Source organism: Mesocricetus auratus, unplaced genomic scaffold (genome assembly GCF_017639785.1).
Source record: "Mesocricetus auratus isolate SY011 unplaced genomic scaffold, BCM_Maur_2.0 Super-Scaffold_100020, whole genome shotgun sequence".
NCBI classification, from domain to species: domain Eukaryota; kingdom Metazoa; phylum Chordata; class Mammalia; order Rodentia; family Cricetidae; genus Mesocricetus; species Mesocricetus auratus.
Window position 1 is genome coordinate 7,125,196 of NW_024429201.1, and position 23,291 is coordinate 7,148,486.

General features: G+C 43.2%; 1 long non-coding RNA gene across 1 annotated transcript in view; it reads right to left on the minus strand.

Moving 5' to 3' along the window:
• The window catches only part of LOC106022550, a 37,535-nt gene extending 15,523 nt beyond the window's left edge, over nucleotides 1-22,012 (minus strand). The window contains exons 1-2 of the long non-coding RNA XR_001197507.3: nucleotides 21,878-22,012; nucleotides 20,900-21,022 (exon numbers count right to left, since the gene is read on the minus strand). This is a non-coding gene — a long non-coding RNA (uncharacterized LOC106022550). The remainder of the gene's footprint in view (nucleotides 1-20,899; nucleotides 21,023-21,877) is intronic.
• Between the last annotated feature and the right edge of the window lie 1,279 nt (nucleotides 22,013-23,291).

Consider the following 23,291-nt stretch of genomic DNA (forward strand, 5'->3'; position numbering starts at 1 on the left):
ACAGAGAATCCTATACCTTTTGTAAGAAATCAGTTCTGCTTGTCCCCAGCAAGCTCCATTTCACCTTCTTTCTTTGGGACACAGATCAGAGTTGAATTGTATTTTTTTTTTGTAAATTTTAAAATCCTGTATATTTGTGTATGTGTGTGAGCATGGGTATGTGTGCATGAGTGCAAGTGCCCAAAGAGGCCAGAGGGTGTCAGAGCTCCCCGAGCTGGAGTTGCGGGAGGTTGTGAGCTGCCCATCGTAAATGTTGGGAACTGATTTCTTCCTCTGCAATACTCTTGACCACTGAGCTAGCTCTCCAACCTCTAAATTATGGCTCTGAAGACCCTGAAATGAAGCTCTTTAGAGGCAGTTTCTGAGTGTGAGCTGATCAATAACAGATTCTTTTAAGTCATGCGGATACTCAGAACAGTCTCGAAGAATTCTGAGTTTGATTAAAAACTTAAATTATACATTAGCTTTAGGAGCAAATGTAAGTGTGCTAGTTTGAGGCATATTCCTTTACAGTTATATAGCTGTAGAAACAAATAATCCCTCTGGGATTGCTTTAAAAGTTCAAGAGGAGAAAAAAATGGAGTCAGTCATTGTTATGTAAATTCATACTGCTGAAAATTAAATGCTTGAAAATATGCATAAAAATCAGAGAACTTTATTGCGCGTTTATTTATTTTGTCAAGGGAAGGCTATAACAATGTATGTGTGGTGTTCAGAGGAACCTATAGAACCATGTGGATCCCAGGAAATGAACTCATCTGATTAGGAGGCAGATCCGGAGGCAGATCCCTTTTGCCCACTGAGCGCAAGTTCCCAGTTTGGTTCTTAAGAAGTTGAAGCATGACTTTGACATTTGATTTAAAGATCTTATTTTTCAAATATGGCACAGGTACATTTCAGTCTGTTTCTGAACTTACTCTCTATCCTGTTTAGCTAGGAGAGAAAGAATGTGAACTTGTACCATAGTAACTTCACAACTGTTCCTACTTATAGTTGCTACAGATGAGGCTTCGGCGGATCTCCCATGTCTTTCGAGATTAGTGTTTTGTAATTATAATCTCCAAGTCATAAAACACTGAGAGCAAGCCAAAGGCATAGCTTGAATACACACAAAGTAAATTTGTGTGCTTGCAAAGTACTATGCTGAGCTTGGATAAGATCTTGTTTAGTTGGTGTTATCATAATCCTATGAGGTCATAACTGAGTGAGGAGCCCGTGCCTCACCCACAATGGTTTTTCTCCTTCTACTCATCAAAATTCTTCTGACCCTCTACAGCCCTGATGGTTATTATTATTAATAGTTCTCGTCAGGCACTTATTCTGTGCCAGGCGCTCACAACTTGCGTACCTTATCTTACTACATCCTAATAACAGCATTTGGAAATCTGAGCTATTATTATCCACTTCTAAGGGAAGTGAGACTGTGAGACCTTCCAAGTCACACAGCCGTTAAGTGGAAGGCAAGGCTTAGTCCTGCTGGCCCGCTACGGGAGTTACACAAGGCCTTCCTCAGTCCACCGGCCTCAGTGGTTTCACTTCTGCAGGGATGGCACAGGCACACATTTGTTTATTTGATACAGAGCCTCACTCTGTAGTATAACCTAGCCTGGAACTCAATGCCCAGTCCAGCCTTCAGATTCACAGCCCTCCACCTGACTCAGCTTCCCCAGCGCAGGGGTTACGGGAGTGAGCTGCCACTTACTACTAGAGGCTTTAATAGTTTCCCAAACCAAGGGGTATCTGTCTTCTGGTGCATTGTCCATTTGTCCTGGGTCTAGCATTCTAGGTTCTTCTCTTTCAACAAAGCTTTGGTTTGTTATGCTCAGTTGTAATACCCTCATATGAGTCAGTGAGACTTTACAAAATGGAATGAGAAAATGAATTAAAGATAATCAAGTGCTTTGATCAGGAGGCTGAGGCAGAAGGATCAGGAACTGGAGGCCAGCTAATCCAAAGGCCCTGTCTATGTTCTGAAACAGAAGAAGGAAATGGGGACATGGTGTATAGCCTGTCATTCATACTGGGATCCTGTCCTCTCTGATGTGTTCCATTTCCTGGGTGCCCTCTCCGTGTGTGACTCTACTACTTACGATGCATTGTTTCTGAAATTTTCTTTCTTTCTTTCAAAAACGCAATGCAGCCTCTAGCTATATATGCCAGCTACTTTATCTGGTCCTTAGCTGAAGATGTAGAATTAGGTTCAGATACCAGAAAAATAAAGAGTGTCTATGTCTTTCACTTGTAGAGTAATTAGAGGAATCCTAAACCTGAGCACATACTCTTTCTCTCTAATCATAATCTGAGGTGTGACTACCCTGTACCCACAGCCAGAACCTTCAGATCCCTTTAGTTCACACTCCACCACAGGGAACATAAACTTGAGAACTACTTCCCACCATGGAAAAGGGTTCATGCATGAAATGAAGTGATTTTGGCTTGCCTTTTCCCCTCATCAATCTCCAGTGACAGTATCTCAATTTGCACAGTAACTGTAATCACAGGTATGACTTCTCTTTGTAGAAACAGCAACAGGCTTTCTGAGAGGTCAATGAGCATAAACTGAACAAACCTGGACTTGGAGAGTGTCATAGGCAACTGGACAAGATGTCCTCCAAGTTTACTCTCAAACTCCTCTATGGTAATATTCTAACAACCCAAAAAGCTATTTTAAAAAGAAGGAAGGAAGGAATAAATAGGAAGGAATAAATAAAGAAAGAAAGAGACAAAGAAAGAAAGAAAGAAAGAGAGAGAGAGAGACTTCTGGATAATTGATGGTGTCCCCCACCCTGCCCCTTAACCAAGCATATATCAGCAACTCTTCATAAGCTTGGCTCTAATTCCTTTCCGAAGCATCAGGGTCCCAGAGCTTTAGCTGCTAAGATCTGTGCAGATCTTCTGTGTTCCTTGTTGCTGTCCTACTTTGCCTCTTAAAGGTCAATATCTGAAAGGATAAATAATGAAAGGCAAAGGTACCTTTTGGTGGGCCCTGCAAACTAAGAGAACACTCCACAGGTAACAGAGTTAGTACAAGAGGTTTATTGGGGGAGGGGAGAGGGAGAGAGTGGAAGATCACGTTAGAGTGGGTACGTGAGAGAGGCAGGCAGGCAGACAGACAGACAGACAGGCAGAACAGAGAAGAGACAAGAGGAAGAAGAGAGGCAAGAGGAAAGAAGAGGCAAGAGAGCAAACTGTGCCCACCAGGCTAGTTGAAACATTTTATAAGGTTGGGCCACTGGGAGGTAGCCATTTTCAAGTTGTCTGGGACGCAGATTTTGAGGGGACCTAGTAGGATGCTTGTCATGGCAAAGTGGAGCAATCGACTAGCCAATGTCCTGCTTGTCCACTCTGGACAGGGTCTTGGCAGCAGTTAGGTAAAAAGCATTTTTTTTTGGTCCAGTGGCCAGTGTTGCCACATAAAGCAAAATGGAATGAGAAATCGCATTAAAGATAATCAACTGCTTTGATCAGGGGTTCTTCTGTGCCCATCAATTTCTTTGGAGGAGATAGGAGTGCTGCCAGTAGCTGGCATGTCTGTCACAACACAGTTGAAAGTTACATGGACATACACTCGGAGTTGAATCCAAGTTACATATGCATACACACAGAGTTAAATCCAGGTTACACCATTACACACATATATGGTTAAATACAAGGCTTACTCTCTCTCTCTCTGACACACATACACACATACACACTCACATACACACATGCACATCTTGCACATAAACACACACATATATATCTTGCACGCACACACACACACATATATATATACATACACATATACATCTTTTTTTTGAGTGAGAAGTTTTATTAGAAACGAGAGGGTGGGGGAAGGAAAGAGAAAAGAGGTAAAGCGACACAGAGAGGACAGAAGAGAGGAGGGAGACAGGAAAAGTCCTGTCTGCCCCAGGGGAACAGCGGCAAAGAGAGTAGGAAGGAGCCACATATACATCTTAAACAAGAGTTGAATCACACACGTTTATACACCCATGAACAGAATTTTAATTATAAGCTTTTTGTTAAAAGTTTAAAGCCAAATTTTGCTACAAATTATAAATTTTAAACCATACCCAATGAGTAATTTACAAACCTTGAAATAAGAGTTTACAGTATAATCTTAAAATTATTAAGATTACTATTATGTTTCTATGAGAGCAGAATGTAAAGAACTCAGAGACAAAAGATTTTTAGGAGTAGGGAAGCTGAGCCTTAGAGGTAAGGGACTTTGGAAGTGCAGCAGAGCAGTTTAGGTATACGATATTTGGGGACTGTTTGTTTGTGGCAGTAGCAATTGTTATCAATTTGTGAGAATTTGGGAATCAAGTTCGTCAATTTTGGCCTTTGATTTGTGCGGAGATGAAGATGTGATGAACTCTGGGTCTGTGGGGGAAGAAAGAGAGGGCCACCACGTGGAGCACTGTGCTAGCGTTCCTATAAGCTCCAAGGGGAAGCAGAGAGTGAAAGCGAGCTGGGAGACTGCAGAGAAACCGAGAGACAGCACAGAGGGTCTGCAGGCTGGCTGCAAGGAGAGAGAAGCCAGGAGGGGAAGGGAGGTGTGCACTTGGGCCAACAGGCCCCCAGAGCCTCACATTTGCGGGGATTAGTGCAGTCCCTGCTTCTGCTTTTGACCCAACTGGCGTTCTCTGTGTTTCCGTAAAGTCTTCAGAACTTTGCCTTGCTGTGGCTCAGTTTTAGTTTTTCTGAGGGTCTTAGTTATTGTTTGGTTGCTGTGACACCTAGAGAAAGACAGCTCTTATAGGAGAAAGCATTTAATGGGGAGCTTGCTTACAGTTCCAGAGGGTTAGTTCATTATTATCGTAGACAGCACCATGGCAGGCACAGTGCTGGGGGATCTCCAGAGTCTGTCATGTCATCCAGGGCAGGACCTAGGCCCTTCCTCATGTGTCCAGGCTGAGAGAGCATCCCTCCATGTGGAATGGGCTCCCAAAGTTCATTCATACGCCATGGTAAACACTGATCTACTACCCAAGGTTCCAGTGATTTCTGAGGCCTCCTCACTGAGACTACATTCATGGAGTTGGATCAGTCCCCTGCTGGCCTCTCAGTCATCAGTCTGGGATTCAAGAGCTCCCCCTTGTCCAGTCAGCTGTCTTTGTGGGTTTCACCAGCACGGTCCTGACCCCTTTGCTCATCACTCCTCCATCTCTGTCACTGGATTCCAGGAGTTCAGTTCAGTGTTTAGCTGTGGGTGTCTGCCTCTGCTTCCATGAGTCACTGGATGAAGGTTCTAGGATGGCATATAAGGTAGTCATCAACCTTATCACCAAGGAGGGGCTATTAATGTAGTCTCTCCGCTATTGCTTAGTTTGCCAGTTGTACCTCCTAATCTTTATAATGCTTTCAAGCATTTACACTTCCTGGGAGTAAGCATTCAAATATATGAGCCTATGGGGACCATTCTTATTCAAACCACCGCACTGAGAAATAACTTTGTTTGACCAGATACACTCTATCTGGTGATTGTCAGAAGTGTTCTCTTCCATCTTCAGATTTTATGTCACTCCAGGGCATATTGACCAAAGTCACTACAGATGTTTTCTTTAAAGCCCTGGTCTCTGACAATGCTCCCTCTTCATTTCCCACCTGTTTCTGCAGCCCCTGCTCAGGTTCTGAGAGGGCTCCCTGGCTGAAAGGGAAGGACTTCTTACCCAATGGGGCCTTCCCATCGGGCAAGCCTCAACTCAGGTCTGCTCCCCACCCCCAGACTCTCTGTCAGTCTCCATTCCATTCCCCTTCACCTCCTCCCAGCTTCCATACGGCCTGGCCATTGTTCTACTGGTCGGAATACTTGTCTGCCTGCCAGTTGCTGCCTCTTGAAGAATGACCTAGATTTTGTTGCTGTGTGTTCTTGATTCTGCACCTGGCCCTTAGTTGCACAAGGGACTTTGGAGAATAATTGACCTGTAGATACTTTCTAATCTTTTTTAAACCGTCTTTCACTTTTTGCTTGTTTTATTTTTTTAAACGTTTCCAATTCTGTATTTTCAATAAACAAAAAGCATAGAGTATAATTAATACTCAAGTATCTCAAATATCTAAGGTAATTGCTAACTTATTACACTACCTTGTTTTTTAACCCAGATATTTCAAAGTAAACTCCAGAAGCAATGATATTTCAACCCTAAGTGCTCATATACCATCTCTGAAAATAAGAACATTTTCACATAAACTTATATCACAACCAGACTTAACAAATAAATTACTCTGCAATGTCACTAGTTGTTCTCTTTTGTAGCTGGTCTATTCAAACCAGAACCCGTGTGGACCACACGCTGCACTTAGCTGTTGTACCTGCAACTTCCTTCTTTCTTTTTCCACGTGATGCGTTTGCTGAAGAAGTTAGTCCAAGAGTTTTTCACAGCTTTGCTTAATGTCCTCTTACTTCCAGACTGGAGCTGGACCAAGGAGAACCACAGTGGGATTCTCCTCCACTTTCAGAAAACTTGCACTTTTATTTTCCTCTTTGTCTTCCCGTGGAATGCAAATTCCCAGGGTCACCGACTGAAGACAAATGGCTTACCTACCCTGTCTTCCACTATCATCTTCCTGGGTTCCTCTTTTCTGGTTGTACATGGATCCCAAGTGAGCCTTCTAAAGAAGAACGACCCAAGCGGTGTCCCCTGCAGCTGATGACCTCAGTCATATAAAGTTCCAGCGTCCTCACCGAATGCTTCATCAGGTGGGAAATCCCTGAACTTAGGACTGTCAGCCTTTATTATGGATAGTAGCCACCATTTTTTTCCAAAGCACATCTTTTTATAAACCCAATAAACCTAAATTCACCCCCGAAAAACAACCTGTTTTCCAAGTGACATAAGGTCTGGTAGCCCCAACTCACTCTGGTCCTGGCTTGTCTCCAGGCGGACACTTGTGGTTGCTTATGCCAGAACTGTGACTGTTGGGGGCCATATAAAATTTTTTCCATTGCTTTTACTGGGAAGTGAGTGATTTGGTCCACAGCCTGCCACAATGTCAACAGGGAATTGCGCTGGCTGGGATGACCAAGGCAACCGGCCAGGAAGAAAAGCAAGGTCCACTTTTTATTTCGTAGGTGGTGGCCACAGCGTTGCAGTTGGGCGAGGAAAGCAGAGGGAGTGGGCTTCTAAACAGCTGTGCTTGTGTCAGAGACCCTGAGCTAAGGTCGTGTTAGAAAACGTGAAAATTCTAGGCACAAAGAGAAGCAGACCAATGCCAGTGAGGGGTGTGGCTGGGAACCCTAAAAAGGTCGCTTTTTCCAGCTGGAAATGAATATCTAACTGTTGGTTTTGGCTTGCTGCTTGTAGTTTGTACTTTCTATTTACTTCTTTACAAGAAAAATCTCTCTAATAGCTATGTTTCTGGTGGTGGAGTGGATCATATTTTATTCTTCTGGAATATGGTAAAATGCCTGGTAAATAATAAAGAACGGGGGATGCGTTATACCTTTAATGGAATTCTCAATTGCTGGGTCAGCACAACCCTTCCATGCTCTCGTTTTTTATCTACTGTTCATCGTTTCTGCCATGATGCTTCCCACCCCCTTCTTTCCCTGCTTTCATTTCACTGACAAAGTCAGAATTGCTACTTAGTTTTGAAATAGACACCGTGGAAGTCTATGAAATAATTTTCCTCAGGTTTGCTGAAGGAGGGGCCTGAGTCCTTCCTTTTTGAAACAGTTGGAGCTACAGGACCTTATGTCACTTGGAAAACAGGTTGTTTTTCTGGGGGTGAATTTAGGTTTATTGGGTTTATAAAAAGATGTGTTTTGGGGAAAAAAAGGTGGCTACTATCCATAATAAAGGCTGACAGTCTTAAGTTCAGGGACTTCCCACCTGATGATGTGGGTGTGGCGTGGGTGTGTTTATGTGAGGGGAAGGGCTGCTGCTGACCAATCAGCAGACTTCTCAAGGACCCTCCCTTGTGACACACCCAAACCCGACCCCCCAGAATGAGGACAGAAACCAGACAGAAGCTTCTCTGCTTCCTTCTCCAGATCTTGGTGGAGTCTTGGTCATTTTGGCACATAAATTGTCTACCATGTTGTTTGCAGCTGGAATGGAAAGGGGTGCGCTGAGGATGTCTGGGAAAGCCAGAACTTGTTTCTTGGTAGCTACTTACAATTGAGCGCCCTCCTGATATACACTCTTGGATGGGGTCTAGGTCACTGGTGCATGCAGAGGTACCTGTAATATTTCAGGTCTTTTGTGAGGTTGGACATCCTTCCCCTACATAAAGCCAATAGTATTACTCCTGTAGTTTAGGGAGCCATCCAAAATCAGTCAATACTCCAGTGCTCACTGAATCTTGGCTTGAGCACATCTTGGGACCACAAATAGTGGCTGGGCCTTAAGATATCCTTGTTAAAGGAAGACAAGGAATCATTTGATGGCATGTTTTCGTTTTACTTAGATGAAACTATAATCAGAGAAAATTCATGATCATAGCGTTGGTACACATACTTAAGAAAAGAAACCAGTTTTCTGTTTGTGGAATATTTTTGTACTTTATGAGAAAATAAAACCACTAGACAGGAACTTCCTCTGATTCTTGCCACAAACCTACCTGCAGAAGCAATCATCATTTCCTCCTTCCACTTCATCACAACTGAAGTGATTTCTTCTCATTGCCAGTGTCAGGGCATTGGGTTTTTCTTGCAGCCTTACAGACAGCCCTGTTACAGATTCCTTCTCCCTCCTTCTGCTTCACTTGCTACTGATTTAAACAGCCTAGGTATTCTTCTCCACTAGCTCCTTAAAATAATGCTTTCTGGACGGAAGATAAAGTGCTTGTTGTGCAAGCATGAAGACTTAGTTGACTCTCGAGTGCCCTTATGTAGAAAGATGGGGGTCAGTAGTTGTAAGTGTGCCTATAATCCCAGAACCGGGGAAGCAGAGACAGGGAGATGCTTGGGACTCTCTGGATGGCTAATTTAGTCTAATTGGTGAGTGCTAGGCCAGTGAGAAACCCAGTCTCAAAAAAAAAAAAAAAACGGTGGCTAGTTCCTGAGGAATGACACCTTAGGTTAACTTCTAGCTTCATACGTGTTCAGCTGTATGCTCATCTGCACACACACACACACACACACACACACACACACACAAACACACTTCTATATCCTCTTGCCTCACTGGCTTATTTTACCTGTTTTGGTTACATCAGGTTTATTAAGACAAGCTACTATACTCTCAGTCAGTACATCCTTACCCTGAAATTCCTCACACTAACATTCTGGAACTCTGACTTCTATTCCAACATTTCTCTAGTCCTGCTAAATATTATCAATAAAGTTTCCTTTAATGTATATTTTTACTGCTTCTTTATTTTTCTTTTATGGAAAATAGATTTTTTAAATACTATATGTTCTGATTACAGTTTCATCTTCTCCAACTCCTCTGAGATCCTCTCCACCTCCCCTCTCATCGAAATTCCTCCCCTCTCATCTGAATTGATACCATTTCTGTCTCTGGTTAGAAAACAGACAGACATCTAGAGAATAATAATGAAATAAAGTAAAATAATATAAAAACAAAACCAGACAAACAGGGAAGGACAAAACAAACACAAGAAAAAGATCCAGAGAAAAAGCACAAGAAACATATAGACACAGAGACACTCACAGGACCCCCAAAAACAAAACACAACAAAACCAGAAGTTACTGTATATGCAAAGGACCTATAAAGTTAAAAATGCCTTGACAAAATATTATGACACAAGGACACCCTTGAGTTCATTTTGTGTTGTCCATCCACTGCTGGGCATGGGGCCTGCTCTTGAGTGGTTAGTATCCCTAGTGAGTGGTTTGCATCTTCACTGGAGAAAGCTAGTCTTTCATTTGTGACTTGTTATCAACTGGAGGTTGCTGCTGGGTTGAGGTTGGAGGCTTGTGCCCACTTTTCCTCTCAGCACTGAGACTCCATTTGATGCAGACCTGTGCCGAACCCGTGCATGCTGCCGCAGCCTCTGTGGGTTCACGTGCTTGTGAGCCCTGCTGTGATTACAAGGCCTGTTGCTTTCTGTCCTTCCCTCCCACCTGACTCTTACATGCTTTCTGCCTTCTCTTCCACAGGATTCCCTGGGCCCTGAGGGGTGCTACTTGTTGGAGACATCTCATTTAGGACCAAGTATCCCAAAGTCTCTAACTTTCTGCACATCGTCTGGCTGATGGTCTCTATATTTTTCCCATGTATTTCGAGAGGAAGCTTCCCTGATGATGGCTGAGCAAGGCAACTGGTCTGTGATTATAGCAGAATGTCATTAGGAATCATTTTACGACTACTTTTTTTAGCAGAACAGTAATAATTTTCCCCCTAGGTCCCTGGGCTATCTAGTCTTAGGGTCTTGGCCACTTGAGCAATGTCAGGGATAGGCTCCATCTCATGGAGTGAGCCTTAAATCCAATCAGATATGTTTGGTTACTCCCAAAAGCCTGTGTCACTAATGTATCTCGCAGGCAGGTCTTCATTGTAGACTGAAGGGTTTGTAACTGGGTTAGTATTCATGTTTTTCCTTTGATAGTGCACAAGGGCACCTTCCAATTCCATGAACACTAATCTGTAGGGGTGAAGGTTCTAGGCAGCCATCAGCTTGATTTCTCCATATTCAGAGTTGTGTAGGTGTTGTCTTAATGTTTACTTTTAAATGCCATTTATCCATTCACTCTTGGCGTGTGTGTATTTGTGAGTGTGTGGTGTAGTTATCTTATTACACATTATTTCCTTAAGATAGAATCTCACACTCAACACAAAACTCACAGCTTTTTGGCTAGACTGTTGGTCAGAAAGCTCAGAGGTCCTCATGTTGTGTCCATATTGTGCTGGGGTTATAGGTACATGCGTGACCATTTCCAGCTTTTATGTGAATTCTAGGGCTTTGAACTCCAGTCCCTGTACTTGTGTAGCATGCGCTCTTTCCCATCAAACCACCTCCCCAGCATTAATAACCCCCCTGCTACATTAAGGCTCTTTCCTACCAGCATCAACTAACTTGTGCTTTAAGTAGCGTATAATACTGTTGATCATGAAAAATTGATTTGGCTTGTAGCATCTATCTTTTCACCACAATTTTATAGAACCTTCTGTGAATTCTTCTATTGATATCTTTGTTGTAGAGTTCATAGAGAACTCAATAGTTGGTCTGACTATGATGGCATGTGCCTGTAATCCCAGCACTTGAAAGGCTGGGGCATCTGGTTGCACAGTGAGACCCTATCTAAAGCAACAACAACAGAACAAAACAGCAAAACAAAAATGAAATCAAAGTTCAGTAGTTTACTTATCTACACCAGCATTCCAGAATGGGCATTTCCTACATGGAGTTTATGGCTCCCACCCCTTAGTCTGTTCTCCAGCTGCTACCCTTTTCTCAGTGAATGGTCCCATGCGTTTCCAGCGATTGAAGTCAGAATCCCAACACCATCCTTGCCACCTTCCTATGCCATATTCCTTATGTCTAGTGAATACATCACCTCCATGCAATGTCTCCATTCCATCTACTTCTGCTTATTATTTTCCCCACTTAGTTAATGTGATAACTTCATACTCTTGCTGAACCCATTTTTGTTGCTTTCCCTTCTGTTCCTCATACTGTAACCAGAATAAATACCTCATCTGTCTCTTTGATGGAGAGTAGTCCTCCACAACCCTTTGATGGAGGTAATCCTAATGACAAAGACCAAACGTCACAAAAGCATCTTCAAGGATTTCCGTGTGTCCTTTGTTTACCCCCACCCTCACCTTTCGCTGTCAACCTCATTGAATTATTTGTACATTGTCTCATGTCTCAGCTTTCCTGTGTGAGGTTCCTCAACTGTTCTCATCTCTACTTCTGGGTTGATTCCCATGCACATCCGAGGTCCCAGGTTAAACATGGGCTCTTTCTTAAAGCTTCCCTTTAGCTACCTCTGGCGCCAACAGAATGCCCAGAGAAGGTCTTACCACAATAGAGGGTCTGTTTCTGTGACAGTGGTGAGTCCCTCAAGGGCGGGACCAGGGTGGGACCATGGTGGTAGGCTGTACCATTTCCAGTATCTTGCATAGGGCTTCTACCAAGAGTTACTGAAGAAATGATTGTGAATCTAGTGCTTCAGTGATGTGACCTGTCCTGAAAACACTAAGGATTTTGTAGGAGGAAGTCTGATGCCGCCATTAAACATGTGACTTATTAGAGGCGCATACAGATGATGTAATAAAAGGGCGGTTTACCACACCGCTAACCACACCCACTTTAGGCAGGACTAAAGACGTATACGGCTGGACGTAAAGACGTATACGTACGTAGGCGGAACTACGTCACTAGCCAGGCCCACTTTTGGGCATGGCTAGGGGGCATTACGGGGGAAGGTATAAAAGACAGCACACAGGAAGTCTCGGCCTCTTTTCCTGGAGTTCGGCTTCCGGTCCGATAGCTGAAAACTGCTTGGCTCCTCTGGGTTTGGTATCTTGTGAGTAATTTCTACATTAAATACTTAGCTTTACTTTCAGTAATTGTGTGTCGCGTATCGTTACAGCGTCCATTGAAGCCTACAGATTTGTTCTCATGTTTGTTTTATTGCTAGGACCATAGTCACTGAGCACCTGCTGTGGGTTATGCTATTTCCAAAGGAGTGTGTGTGTGTGTGTGTGTGTGTGTGTGTGTGTGTCTAAACTGCTCTTAGTTTTTTCACTTAAACAACATCTAAATAAAGTCAATTTCACAGTTTTCCTTTTAGTTCCTTGTTGGAGCTGAGATTGTGAGTCTAGGCTCTATGTAATTATCTAATATGCAGGATATCTGATATGTGACCCCTGTGGGGGTTGAGAACCTCTGGTCTAGGAGCTAGTGCACAGGCACAGCAGAGCCTAAGCATCGACTTTGAGCAATAGTGACCTCTGGGTGGTGGATTTCCTGTTTATATTTTATATTTATTGGCATCCAGTCATTCATTGCATTCTTGGAAATGTTGGTGCAGAGTAGTGTTCTTTAACAGTGGTGCTGTTCAAGGGCTATTCTTGAACTTGCTGGGCCGCACCACTCATTTCCTATCTAATAATTAGATAAATAACGAATGAACAGCTGACTTTTGGGCTGCCTTTAGGAATGCAGTTAGTGACGTGCCTTGAGTCAGAGGATGCCATTGTGGGACACAGTGGAATCATTATTTGTGAGTTAGTGGAGTTCTCAGTGGTTCCCTGGGGAAAACATATTTATTTGCCTGGTATCGGGAGATTATCTGATAGAGACTGTAAATAACAAGTGTCTTATGTACTCTTACACACACTTGTCACACATAGATCTGTTAACAGAAAAAACAAACTTCCTGGATGAAGCCGTTCCATTTCTGTCTTCACAGAGAGGAAATTGTACTATCGAATGCTTCCTTAAACCGACAGAGGAATGAATGGGACAATGAGGTCAGTTTAATATCAGATTCCACAAGGAAGGATGAACCAAAAGCTGGGTAAATGGAATGCATTGCGTGAGCCAAATCAAAATGTTCTTTTTTAAATTTTATTTTATTTTGCTAGATCTTACTTATATTTTCTTCTTTAAAAAGAAACCCTCATTTGTTGGAATCAATAAGACCCAGAATTAGTTCATAAAACTTATATTTTTTTCCCTGTAAAAGTTTGAATTAGGACAAAACCCACCAACTCCAGTACTCCTTAAATAGAACCTGAGCTGAAGAGATGTTTCTTGTGAAACCCCAGCTATAACTGAAGACAAATGACTCTTTAGACATTTAAGTTCCTCCATGCTCAGAAGCTCAGCAGTTTGCGAATTTGACTGAAGGACAAAGGAGTAAGTGTCAAACATCCCTTCATAGAAAATTGGGTTTGTTAGAGCTCTATTGGAACATGTGGAAAGACAGTACCCAGTTTGGACAGAATCAGCCCTCTATCTTACCTAAGCTCTCTATGAATTGTGTGTGAGGCTGGGAGGATAGGAAACTAACTAATGGAGGGACTGTACCAGAGTAAGTCTGGCAGTGGAGACATCCCCCACCCCCCATTATGAACCAGGAGGATGCTTCCCCCAACAAGAGAAAGATTTCAAAGTGAGGCCATTCATGAGTAAAAATCTGTCTCAGGAGCAAGTGTCGGTAGGAAGCAGTGGCATCTTTGAAATTGCTCTTGCCCAAGAGAAAGGGCTCCACAGAAGGCTGAGTTTGGAATGGAAGGCTGGTTAGAGACACAGGCCGCCATCCAGAGGCATCATTCTCACCAAAGGCGGTAGATAGTGTGCTGCTTTTTAACAAGCCTCACCACAAAGAAGCTGCTATTTTATGTCCTGTCTTCCTCATCATTTCTCCCCTGGTGCTCCCGAGAAGGCTGAAACATTTACACATTAGAAAGGAAGCTGGTTTAAGAGAAAAGAAGCCAGAGATGCTCAGCCCTCTCCTGGATGTTTTCAAGCACAAGCAATCCTGAGCTAGGTCTTTGGATGCACAAAGTTGGGATCTCAGAATCTTGGTTCCAAACTGCTTTGAACTCTATGTTTGTCACTGGAAACTGAACACAAGGCCTTGCACATGCTGTGTAAGGACCCTGACACCAAGCTAAAGCCTCAGCCCCAAACAGTTATGAGCTTTTTATGTGACAAAATGTTTGGAGACCTAAAAAGGCAATGAAATCTACTTGAGATGTTATCTGTACCTTGAAAAATATGGTCTATACAGTGAGTTTATTATAGAGTGAGGCAAGATTAAAGTGGTTAGTGTGCTGGATGGTTTTATGACAACTTGACACAAGTTAAAGTCATCCAAGAGGAGGGACCTCAATGAAGAAAATGCCTCCATAAGGTCAGGCATGTAGGCAACCCTGTGGGGCATTTTCTTAACCAGTGATTGATGAGGGCAGGCACAGCCCATTCACTATTGGTTGTGGCATCACTGGGCTGGTGGTCCTGGGTTCTATAAGAAAGCAGGCTGGGAAAGCCATGGGGAGTAAGCCAGTAAACAGCACCCCTCCATGGCCTCTGCATCAGCTCCTGCCTCCAGAGTTCCTGCCCTGACTTCCTTCAAGGATGAACAGTGATGGGGGAGAGTAAGCAGAATAAAACTTTCCCAGGTTTCTTTTAGTCATAGTGTTTCACCACTGCAATAGTAACCCTAACTAAGTCAGCTTTTATGCTCACATTCTGCTGAGGCTAACTTCTTGAAAGAAAAGAAAAGACATTCTGGGATCTCCTGCCTGGGCACTACAGGACTTGCCCCTACCTCACCAAGCAACCATGAGCCTCCTGACATTACTGTGCTAATTCAGCTCCCATCAACCAGGAGGGAGAGTGCCTCAGACCCACCTGCACCCACTTTAAGACTCATAAGAGTACTGGACCTGACCTGCTTGCACCCACCAGAAGAGAACCTTGGAAACGTACCCACAAGGAGAGGAAGAAACCCCACCTGTACCCACTGGAAGAAGGAATGGGAAGATGACAACATAAGGACACATTCAACAACAGGAAAACCAATATGACACCACCAGAGTCTAGGAACTCTACACCAGCAAGATATGAACATCCCAACACAGATGAAGCAGAAGAGAATGACCTTAAAAACAACTTCATGAAGATGATAGAGACCCTAAAAGAAGAAATGAGAAAAACCTTTAAAGGTTTTTAAAGAAAATGGAAGAAAAACAAATCAAAATTTGCAAGAAACAATTCAAACAGTACAAGGTTCCAAAGATGAAATGAAGATAATAAAAAAAATCCACAGTCAGAAGGAATGCTGTAATTAGAAAAGGTGGGTAAACAATCAGGAACTACAGATACAAGCATAACCAACAGAATACAAGAGTTGGAAGAGAGAATCTCAGGCATTGAAGATACACTAGGAGAAATAGATTCATCGACTTAAGTCTAACAAATCCCTAACACAAAATATCCAGGAAATATGGGACACTGTGAAACGGCCAAACCTAAGAATAATAGGTATAGAAGAAGGTGAAGAAACGCACCTCAAAGGTGCAGAAAACATACTTAACAAAATTATAGAAGAAAACTTTTCCAACCTAAAGAAAGACATGCCAATGAAAGTACAAGAAGCCCACAGAACACTAAATAGAGGGGACCACAAAAAAGGTCCCCTCAGCACATAGTAATTAAAACCCTAAACATACATGTAAAGAGAAGCTTTTCCTTGAGAGGAGCATTCCCGCCAGCCTGGTTCTAGAGCCACATCAGTCCCAAATAAACACACAAGACGCAGTATTAATTATGAAGCTGTTGGCCTTGCTTGTTTCTTACTGGCTAGCTCTGACTTAAGTATTTATCCCATAATTGTTCATCTAAGTATTTCTCTTACCGGAGAATAGTTCTGGGCTTCCTACCCCATGGCGGTTACATCTCGACTCCTTGTGTTTCTCCTCCCCAGAGTCCTCCTGGACTCCTAGCCCCACCTATCTAGATTCCTATTGGCCAGCAGTGCTTTATTGACAAAGGACTTCCCCAACACATACAGAATAAAGAAAGAATATTAAGAGCAGCAATGGAGAAATGCCAAGTAATATATAAAGGCAAACCTATCAGAATCACATCTTACTTCTCCATGGAAACTCTGAAAGCCAGAAGGTCCTGGATAGATATTCTGCAAACACTAAGAGACCATGGATACCAGCCCAGACTACTATATCCAGAAAAGCTTTCAATCACTGTAGATGGAGAAAACAAGATATTGCACAACAAAACCAGATTTAAACAATACATATCCACTGGTCCAGCCCTACAGAAAGTACTGGAAGGAAAACTCCAACCTAAGGATGTTAACTATACTCACAAAAAAGCTAGGCAATAGATAACCCCACTGTACCAAAAGCCAAAAGAAAAAGCAGGGTAAATCCACAAAGAATAACACCACCAATAACAAATCAAAAACAAACAAGAATTAATACTCAATGGTTCTTAATTTCCCTCAATATTAATAGTCTTAGTTTGCCTATAAAAAGACACAGGCTAACAGAATGGATATGAAGACCATTCTGCTGCATACAAGAAAGACACCTCAGAGTAAAGAGTTGGGATAAGATTTTCCAATCAAATGACCCAAGAAGTTAGAATTCAACAACACAAATTGCAGAAACCCTACAAACTCATGGAAATTGAACAACACACAATTGCACCATTCCTGGGTCAAGGAAGAAATAAAGAAATTAAAGACTTCCTAGAATTCAATGAAAATGAAGACACAACATACTCAAACTTATGGGACACATTGGAAGCAGTACTAAGAGGAAAGTTCATGAGGTGCTCACATGAAGGAACTGGAGAATAGTCACACTAGAGAATTAACAGCACAACTAAAAGCTTTAGAACAAAAAGAAGCAAACTCACCCCAGAGGTAGGAAATAATCAAACTGAGGGCTGAAATCAATAAAGTGGAAACAAAGAAAACAATTCAAAGAATCAATGTAACAAAAAGTTGGTTCTTCGAGATAATCAACAAGACAGACAAACCTTTATAAAAACTAACCAAAAGGCAGAGAGAGAACATCTAAATTAACAAAATCAGGAATGAAAAGGGGGGCATAGCAATGGACACTGAGGAAATTCAGAGAATATTTAGGTCATACTTTGAAAACCTGTACTCCATAAAATTTGAAAATTTAAAGGAATTGAACAATTTTCTGAATAGATATCACTTACCAAAATTAAATCAAGGACAGACAAGCAATTTAAATAGACCTCTAATCCCTAATGAAATAGAAGCAGTCATCAAAAGTCTCCCAACCAAAAAAAAAAAGCCCAGGACCAGATGGCTTCAGTGCAGAATTCTACCAGAAATTCAAAGAAGAGCTAATACCAATACTCCTAAAAGTGTTCCATACAACAGAAGCAGAAGGTTCATACCAAACTTTTTATAAGGCTATAATTACTTTAGTACCCAAGCCACACAAAGACACAACTAAGAAAGAGAACTACAGACCAATGTTGCTCATGAACATAGATGCAAAAAATACTCAATAAAATACTGGTAAATCGAATCTAAGAACACATCAGAAAAATCATCCATCATGATCAAGTAGGCTTCATTCCAGGGATGCAGGGATGGTTCAACATATGAAAACCTAGCAATATAATCCACCATATAAACAAACTGCAAAAGAAAAATCACATGATCATCTCACTAGATGCTGAAAAAAACTTGGACAAAATCCAAAATCTGGGATAACAGGAGCATACCTGAACATAATAAAAGCAATATACAGTAAACCAACAGCCAACAGGGAGGATCCTGAGAGAGATACGCATGGTACCCCAGAGAAGGGGAATGGGGCAGGATCTCCTGAGCAAATTGGGAGCATGGGGATGGGAGGAGGGAGCTGGGAGAAAGACAAGGAGAGAAGAGGGTGTGAGAGGAAGACATGAGGGAGCAGGGAGGTTGAGTCTGGGGAAGAATAGAGGACAGCAGGATGCAAGATACCATAACAGAGGGAGTCATTATAGGTTTGAGGAGAGATCTGGCACTAGTGAGATTTCCAGAGATCTACAAGGATGACACCAACTGGCAATCTAAGCAACAGTGGAGAGGCTACCTTAAATGCCCTTCGCCGATAATGAGATTGACAACTACCTTATATGCCATCCTAGAGCCTTCATCCAGTGACTGATGTAAACAAACAGATACCCACAGCTAAGCACTTCACTGAAGTCCTGGAGCCCAGCTGCAGAGAAGGAGTGATGAGCAATGGGGCCAAGACCAGGCTGGTGAAACCCATAGACACAGCTGACCTGAACAAGGGGGAGCTCATGGATCCCAGACTGATTACTGAGAGGCCAACATGGGACTGATCCAGACACCCTAAATTTGGGTGTCAGTGAGGAGGCCTTGACAATGTATGGGGTCTCAGGCAGGATCAGTATTTATCCCTGACATTCAAATGGACTTTGGGAGCCCATTCCACATAGAGGGATGGTCTCTCAGCCTGGACACATGAGGAAGGGCCTAGGCCCTGCCCCAGATAATATGACAGACTTTGGAGATTCTCCAATGGAGGGCCTCTCCCTCCCTGGGGAGTAGAGTTGGGTTTGGGTGAGGGATAGGGGGATTTGGGAGGACAGGGGAGGAGGGGAAGGAGAAGGAACTGGGATTGGCATGTGAAGCAAGCTTGTTTCTAATTTCAATAAAAAAAAAAAACAAAAAAGAAGGAAGAAAGAAAGAAGGAAAAAAAAAGAAAGTAAGAAAGAGAGGCAGTCATGTAAACCTTTAGGGACACCTATTTATTTATTTATTCATTCATTCATTCATTCATTTTAAAAGTACAGCTTGATTCTTTGTGGACTTCTTTCATGTAGCTATGCCATAGATATACAGATACATTGTGTCTGTAAGCAAGATTAGGGCCTTTCACAGTTTCTAGGATATTTAAAGATGTTCTCACTTAACAAATTCATTGTATAAATGAGAAACAGGACAATGAAGTTTCACAGGTTCTCTGAGCACTTCAGCGCTGTAATTTTCTGGTTCGTAAAGCTACTCATGAAATAGACTAAAATCATATCTTACAAGATATACACCAGGCTCTTTTAGAACTTGCAGGATGTCTTTGCTGCTGGGCAGTGCCCAGGACACAAGATGGTGGCTCATTGCTTCTTATACAATTTGCAAGGAGGACTGTGGAACTTTTTTTAAAATTAAACTGGAGGCCTGGCAGCCTATACAACTGCAGTACTTGACCAGGAGCCAAGTCTGGGAAACTCAATGCAGAGAGTTTTTAAATTGCCCTTATTTTAGACAAGATCATTTCAAGTCACATTTAGAGAACATCTGGGCCCTGTTCTGTTCAGATGTTTAGTTTACAGACTTCTATAGTTAGTCTTCCTATAGGACCAAGACTCTTCCCCTGAGATGTTTTCTCCCTATCCACATGGCACAGGTAAATACAGAATGTTCTTTCAAGGGGCTTTAAGGCAGGAGGACAGAGAAGTTGACTGTACCCCATTTATCTCTCTTTTTCCTTCTCAGGTCCCTATTTAATACCATCAAATTTCTTCTGCCCTGCCCTTCACAAGCAAACTACAGTGTGTGCTTGGTGAATGGTGGGAGATGAAGGAAGAAAGTCACCTTGTCTTCCCCAGGGACTCTGGTAGGTGTTTGTTCCACCTCCACCCTCTGTTCTTATTCCCCTAGTGGTCATGACCCTCAGCCGCTGGAGTGACAGAGGAGTTCAATTGTCCAGAGCTGAGTGGGTCAGGGCCTTCACAGTTAAACAAACCCTGGGCAGGGTGAGTATACATATGGGTCTTGGCCTTGAGAAAACTCCTCATTGTCACAACCCTGGGGTCTAGTCTCACTGACATTTCTGCAACTGGGAACCCGAGGACAGATACAGCCAGACTCTGAGGATATCCACTTTGGTCTGGGGGATCCCCTACTCCAGTTTCAGGATTACAGTACTAGCAGGTCCATTCTTGGCCTAGCTCTGTGCAGAAAGCCTCCTCAGCCTCCAACCATGTGGGGCTTCCTCGTTAGCCAGCTGGCTTGTCTCAAAGAACCCAACCTCTCTTGTTTGGTGAAATTCTCCTTTTTAAACACTCATTTTTATTTTTAAGTGTGTGTGTGTGTGTGTGTGTGTGTGTGTGTGTGTGTGTGTACTTGCGCAGGTTCCAGCAGGGGCTGAAGATGTCCAATCTCTGGTGCTGGAGTTACAGTGTTTAGGAGGCCCCTGACATGGGCGCTGGGAATTGAACTCAGGACCTCTGGAAGATCAGTATGTGCTCTGCTGAGTCATCTCTCCAGCCCCCACTGAGATGCTTTTTCGTAAATGAATGGAACAAGGAGTCCTAACTCTTGTTCATAGTGTCTTGTTTTGAAAACACACTGATAAAAATCACCTGATAGGATCATTAACCCAGCTATCATATTGATGGGGGTGAATCATAACTATTGAAACAACTGCACATCAGCTGTTTGATACTCACCTGATTACTTCTTGAAAACACTGAAGGTTAGTGGGCTGTTTGACAAGGGAACTGAGCCGGCTTGTGTCTAGTATTTCCCCATCTTCAAGGGCCTTGGAGTCCTTCACTGGCCTCTGCACTTGACTTCCAGAGAGGGAACAGAGAGTGAGTAAATGACCTCATGAGCAGACCCACGGAAGGTGGGCCCTCCACAGTGACTCACACACACAGCCCTGCACTTGTCTCCCTCCAAGGGCCAGGAGGGGCCCTTCCCCCACACACCAAGGGAAAGAAGCTCCAAGGACTTGAGTGCTGGCAGTGTCCGGTCAGGCACTCTGAGGAAACAGCTGTGCAGGGGTTAGAGGCCGGGGTCAGAACCAGACTGCTAGGGCTGGGATCCTCGTCTCCTGTCTTCCCAGTTTCAATGTCTTTATAAGTTGCATACAAACAATGGTGTTGTTGCTTGGGTTGTAACTAGGATTAAACATGGTGACTGATGTGTGTACTAATTTTAGTACAGTGGCTGTACCTTTGAAATACTGCGTAAATATTAACTATCTGTTCTGAGTGTGAAACACATAGAGACCAGGGCTGACGTAAGACACCAGGTTGGCTATGTCTGAAGACAAAAATTACTATACACTTTAAGATCTTTTATTTGTGACTCCAGAATTGGGCAGCACTTCATTCTACAACAAAACAAGGGTTCTGGAGATGAGCAGGAATTTGGAAGAAAATTAAAGGCTCAGGAAAGTTAATTGTTTCAAAGTTTTTTTGCTTGCAAGGGTGGAGTCAGTCCTGTCTTTGTTATCTGATGCTGGCACATGCGTCCATTTGGAGATTTGGTTGTCACCTTTCTTGGGAGTGTAGAACCTTAGAGTGACCCCATGTGAGGGTTAGCAAAGGAGGTCAGTGCAAACCAACGGCCCCACCGATTTTACTAACAGCCAGTTACTCCTGCCCTCACTAATGACTGACTTACACACGTGGTTTCCTCACCTTCGGAACTCTCCACCTGAGGGTCGCCGCCTGCTTCTCTTCTCAGCCCTCTTCTCTTCTTCGCTGGAGTTTTCATTGTCTGTTTCTGATTACAACTTTCATTTCTCTCTTCCTTCACGCAGAGTTTGGCTGTAGAAGTCCCCTTTGTCTCTGCCCTTCCTTGAGGCACCCAGTTCCTTCTCCATCAAATGCCTGCTGAGAACTTCCTCTTAAAGAAACCTGCTCGTTGTAGCACAGCTCAAGAATGTCTCTAAGTGGCATTGTCTCTTCTGCTTTTCTGTCCCCGTCCAGAGTTCATGAGATAACTCCAAAATAAACAAGTGGTTAGGAAAAACAGGAACTCAAAAGTTAGGCCGCTTTGCTTTTTAAAAACAATGTGAGTTTGAGTGTAAACTGGGCATGGTGGCACACATCTTTAACCCCAGCTCTCAGGAGGCAGAGGCAGGCAGGTGAGTTCCAGTCCAGGCCAGCCTGGTCTATACAGTGAGGTGTAGAACCACCACTGCTCCAGAAAGAGACAATGTTTCAAAAACAAAAAAGAAAGAAAGAAAAAGAAACAAGGTTTGAGCGAAGGGAAAGAAGACAACTCATAATCCATTAGCCCATTAGCATGAGGAAACTGGGACCCTTCTCAGAGATAAGTACAGCAAAGTTGCTCCATCCTGATGGCCTCCTCCAGAGAAGCTAATTCACAAATTCTGAGAACCTAGGGTTCTGGAGGTGGCTGAGGAAGAAGCAGGTTACTCCCTCACACATTCTAGAGCCTCAAGATTTAGGTCTCCTTTCACGTAGGCCCACTGAGGCAGAACTGGTGTGTTGACCCAAGGGATTCTAGAAAAAAAAATGATTCGGAGACTAGGGGAGCTTTGTAATACATGGAGTTCTTTGTTCCTGATAGTAGGACGGCATTCGTAAGAACATTGCAGATTTGCTCACATTCTGACCGGATAACAACAATGTAAGGAGCATGAAAACAGACAGGCAGAAGCCTGGCTGGAGGGAGATTTGAAAAGTGGACATGGGTCCATTACCTGACTACTAGAGACAAGAATGAATGAGACTGTGCATGTGTGGCAGAGTGTGATAAGCAAGGTGTCTAAGGACCAGCTCAGGGCTGAGAAGCAGAGCCCACCATGACGACTGTGTGAACTCTCCTCTACCTGAGAAGCCAGTCCACTCGGCTGAGAGCCACCAGATCCCACCCCAGACATCAAAGACTAGAGACCTCGGTGGACGTGCCACTTGAATCCAGAGGCATCTTGAGACACCTCGAGCCGAGGCCCTTCACTGGACAGATACCCCAGTTGTGAGCCTGGTAGCTATGGTCGTAGGACTTTGCTACTGCTTGTGTGTATTGCTCTGATATAAGTGTAAAGTAAAATACATACTCAAAACCAGCTTGCTAAGTCTGTCG